Source organism: Cricetulus griseus, chromosome 2 (genome assembly GCF_003668045.3).
Source record: "Cricetulus griseus strain 17A/GY chromosome 2, alternate assembly CriGri-PICRH-1.0, whole genome shotgun sequence".
Taxonomy (NCBI): domain Eukaryota; kingdom Metazoa; phylum Chordata; class Mammalia; order Rodentia; family Cricetidae; genus Cricetulus; species Cricetulus griseus.
The window spans coordinates 421269481-421274955 of NC_048595.1; positions in this window are offsets into that span (position 1 = coordinate 421269481).

Sequence of the window (5475 nt, forward strand, 5' to 3'; positions counted from 1 at the left end):
CACTTATGTCGATATGTGCAGTGATACTTGCATTGGAGACAACCAACTTTTTCTTGGCAAAAAAAAAAATGTCAAACGCAGATAGCTTCCTGGTTAGGGGTGGGATCCTGCATTCTTTTCACCCCTCGGTGTATGAGGGTTTTCAGGTATGGTCTATTGACATCTTCTTTTGCCTACTTGCTTCTCATACTCAGTTGGAAATTTCCGTCCAAAACACAGGTTGAAATTTCATTAACATTGTCACATTGTAACAACCTTGGGAAGTGAGGCCTTCCAAAAAAAGAAAGAAAAAAAAAGAAAAACAAGTGAGTCCTTCAAGACAAATTTGATACTTGAAGCACTGCTTCTCATGAATGGATTATTGCAATCATTAATGGAATGTGTTCTCAGTCAAAATAAAGAGCTTGTCTTTCTTTTCTTTGTCGGCTCCTGTGTTTCCCTTCTCGCATGTTGTGGGGCAGTATGGTGTACCTCACAAGATATTCATGCCATGGCCACCGACTTACCTGAAAAATAAACTTTTATTCTTCACAAAATACTTATTCTAGAGCATCTTTTACAGGAGTAGGAGATGGTCTGAGATACTTTGTGTCTTTCTCCATCCAACACTCACTTCATTTTCTGCATTTCTTTCCCATGGTCCTCTCTACCTTTCTTCTCTATTTCTTTATTGTAATATAGTCTTTATGTATGGAGCAATTAGATTCACATCAAAATTGAGCAGAAGCTATAATTTTTATATACTTACCCCCACAGAGCCTCCACAACTATTAACATCATTCATTGGAGTGTTCCATTTATAACCATGGATGAATTACACAGATGTTCAATCACTCAACATTCTTTCTCAAGTTCAGGTCCCAGAACCAATGTCCAGGGGTTTACAATAGCCTGAAACTCCAGGGTTCCTGTGCCCTCTTCTGCCCTCTCAGGCTGCATTTGTGGATTGATGGAGTTATGGGCTTGGTTATATTTTTATATGTGTTAATAACGTTTCAGGAACAATCACTAGAGAATTAACATAAGGAAGTGGCTACAATTTCCTTAAAGGCTTGCTAAAATAATTTTCATCTTTAAGTACTTAGAGAAGATATTTGTTCAAAGCTCTCAGACAAGAACTTTTTAAGAAAACTAGTTTCTAAGAATGTTATTATGATAATTTCTTCTTTTATGAAGTTTTGTTCTAGCAACATTCTTGTGAATATTAGAATTATGCATATTATGGATCAGGATAAAATAAGGATTTTTCTGATTGAATACTCATTACTGAACTATAAAGTATGTAAGCATGTAATTCCAAAGAAACAGAGGGGATATATATATATAATATATATATATATATATATATATATGTCCCAAAAGGACACTTACGTGTGTATGGACTATAATTCTACCCAAATAGATATAAATATAGAGTAATTTCTTGAAATAAACACAATAGAATATTTCATAATGATTAAAATATCAATTTATTTGGAATACTGTAATAATTCCATAAAGCATTCATTTGCCAATATAGATTCAAAAATAAATAAGAAATTAATGAAATTGAAGGAGAAGTAGATAAACTCTGAGACAGGTAAAGCTATCCTGGTCACTCTGCACTGTAAAAGTGGAGCAAGTGTCACAGTCAATAAGAACACAGGTTAAACCCTGTCCTAATAAGCACAATGGGACAATATTCCCAACAATTGTCATGTACTTTTTTCTCAAACTCTCATGGAACTTTCATAAAATTGATGACAGACTGTTCCATGTAGCAAAACTAAAGTATTATTAAATGATTTAAATTCCACAGATCACTGGCCATAGCTGAATGCAATAACAAATTAATAACAAAAGGTAAAGGTACAAAAAATCCATGTAAGTTAAGTATCTAAGAATAAGTATCTGGAAATTAGGCAGTGTATTGTAAATGCGGCATATTCAAAAGAGATACTAAAATGAGAAGTAGAAAATATTTACAGTAAATAATAATGAAAATAATACATATTAAAGTCCCTTTTGGGGGAAATTATATAAGCAAAATATATTTGATAGGCTCTGTATGTGAACATATGTGTATAAATGTGGTGTTTGAATGCATGTGTGTGTGTGGAATATGCATGTATCTGTGTGGATATGTGGTGTGTGTGTGTATGTATACATTCATGAGTCTATGTGGGTGAATAAGGATGGTACTATATATGATTGTGGAAGCCAGAGATTAGTGTTAAATGCCTTCTTCTACTTCACTCCACTTTATAATTTGAGACAGGGTCTTTCATTGGAACTGGATTTTACTGAGTGTCCGCAAGACTAGCTGGCTATCAGTTTGGGGTCCATGAGCTCCCCCTTTTTCAGGTCAACTGTTTCTGTGCATTTCCCTAGCCTGGTCTTGATCCCTTTGTTCATCACTCCTCTCTCTCTACAACTGGAGAGGGATGGGATGAGGGGTCGGTGGGGGAAACAGGAAGATGGGAGGGAGAGGGAACTGGGATTGATATATAAAATAAGATTGTTTCTAATTTAAATTTAAAAAGACTAGTTGGCTAACAAAAGATATCAGGTTCTTTCTGTCTCTACCACCCCAGCACAAGGTTAGAAGTTTGATCCAAGTCTTATTTTTTATGTAGGTGCTGGGGTTCCAATCTCGGGTCCTTATGCATGTGTGGCAAGCGGTTTACTAAATGACCCATCTCTTTATATAAGCTTTTTAATATACTAACTATATAATACATATTTCAGAGCCTAGCAATTCAGTGGAGTATCTATTTTAAGAACTTCCAAACTATTGAAAATTTCTCTTTATAAATGCAGAAACAAATAAAAAATGCTAAAAATCATGTTTAAAAGTTGTTAGACGAGCTGAACAATGTTATCATAAAAATGATATATATATGTGATGAATACATTGTTTAACTATATTTAATCATTTAAATATATATTTATATATATAAGTATTATGCATGCATATATATGGGGGAGGAAAGAATCGAGAGGGACAGAGAAATCAAAATATAAATGGCATACTGCAAATCTATGTTAAATTTGTCAATTATATCTCAATAACAAAAATGTAAAAAGAACAAATAAAAATAAATAACTGATGCATCCAAAAGATGGCTCACTGAAACTATAAATAAAATTGCTAGCACTGTTGAAGGCAAGGACCCCACCACTGCTGTGATCTTGTAGGCGTCTGATGTGAACATTTGGATTTATGAAACTGCCTGTTGGTTCTGAACTGCTCCAGTTGTCATCTTAGATGGAAAACTGTCCTTTGCTGTACCTAAGGCTCATGGAATTGGACTTAGTTGTGATCCTCTCAGTTATGTCAGCCAGTAGCCAGTGCCACCTTGATACCCTTTTCAAGCTTTGACTACTACTATGGAAGAAATTTTGCTCCCAAGTCCCCTGTATCAGCTAAAGTTAAAATCTCTATTTTCTTAGGTTATTCCCAGTGTCCTTTGATGGCCATATCATTTTCTTTTTCCTTCAATGAAATAGTTTCTTAAGGCCATATTTGCAAAAAACTGGACCTACTACAGTTGGTGCTGAACGACTCTGGAATCAGTCATTACAAAAGGGCTTTTGGAGGTATGTTACTTGTCTGGTATTTAGGAGACTTCTCTGCATTGCAGTGGAACAGGACACAGGTCAGAAAGGTATGGATGTGTGATATCACTGGCATTTCTGAGTTTTCAGGGGAATGTTTACTGGAGGATTGTGATACTACATGACTGTGACTAAGAACTGTTGAAGAGAGAAAAGCACACACTCAGATATATTAACACAGGTTTTAAGGGAAAGATGGAGAGTCAAGAGGCCTTCATGGCTGTAAAGACGCTGTTACCTCCAGCAGCCAGCAGCAGAGCTCAAGGTCAGGCACGGATATCTACTGTAATACTGGCAGATAGTCAGAGAGGCACACTTCCCAGTCGAACTAGGAATACACACTTACAATTTCCCATACACAAATATTAACTAGTGATATTTTATTTTTAATTTTTGAATACAATGTATATTAAGTGTAAATATTTATTATGTGTGAAATTAGGGAAGTTTGAACATTTGTCTATTTTGAACAGGTCTGATCACGATAACCAACTTGTTATCACCCCCTCAAACTTCCCTTGTGTTCTAGAATTCTTTCTTCCCATTTCTCCCCACCATAGGAAAAAACAACAACAGTTTTTCACTATAATTATGTCATCCAGTTTTATATGTGTATAGGGGAAATTAATTGTTGAATATTAACTGATCTAAGCTTTCTTTATTGTAAGCATAAGATAGATACATAGCTGAGAGAACACTGAAAACAGGTAGGTCGTGAGAGATATATTGGATTATACAGTGTTAGTTAACATCATAGATGGCTAGTAGCATGAGGGGACTAGCTTAGGGTGATGGGTAGTATGAAATAGACATGGTAATGGACAGGAGGTTATCACTTATGACTCGCCATCCAGAGCAAGTTCCTCATTTCCCAAGGATTGATTTTGACTTTAATTATATACATTTTTGTGATCACCGTTACTGATAAGTATCCCCACTGAGCAACATCCATCAGGATTTACTCTCACTACAACTCTCCTGCTGTTTCAGAGCTTGTCACAGGATGAAAACAGTAAATGTCTGGATGGGGTCTTTTGCCCTGCCTTCTTTTCCGTCTTCTTCTTGAATCAGCCACAACATGATTAGTTCTCAGTATGTCTTCTCAATGCAGGAGTTCCATGGACATGTGCCCAGCTTGAAAATCCATGCCATGGCCTCATATCATAGTCACTTTGCATTCAAGTGAAATGGGCCCTGGAGCTGCAGTAAAATAGAACTCTGCTTAACTTTTCATTCTCTCAAGGAAAAGACAACTGAAACATCCTTTTTATCCTGGCTGTGAAATCTTTGGAGTACCTTGAAGCAGTAGCAGTTTTTTTTTTTTTTAAATGTTATTTTCAAGAACGCTGTATAACTCAGTGTGAAGAGGTGACATGGGGCTGGTTGGTGTGGTCTTCGAGCCGTCACACTGTTAGACCTTAATCATTGTATTTATTGTGCCTTGTCATATTGTTAGAATATTTTTCTATCTGTGCCCCAAGGTGTATAATTAAAATTTTTATTACAACACAGGAAAGACAGTAGAAATCATAAAATTCCATTGCAGTTTGTTTTATCTAGCTTCCATTTTCAACCCTTAATTTTCATGAATTAGTTGTTATTAAATTTTAATCCTTGGTCTCTCTCTTATTAGAAGAAAACATAAGAAACAAAGGCAGTTTTGATTTTTATTCTTACAAATATAAGGTTTATATTTACCAAAAACAGATGAATTGCTTTACAATCTTTGAAATCACCCGAAAGATGGATCCTATTTAGAAGAGTGGTTCTTAGTCTTCCTAATGCTGTGACTCATGTTGTGGTGACTCCCAACCATAAAATTATTTTGTTGTGACTTCATAACCATAATTTTGTTACTATTCTGAATCACAATGCAAA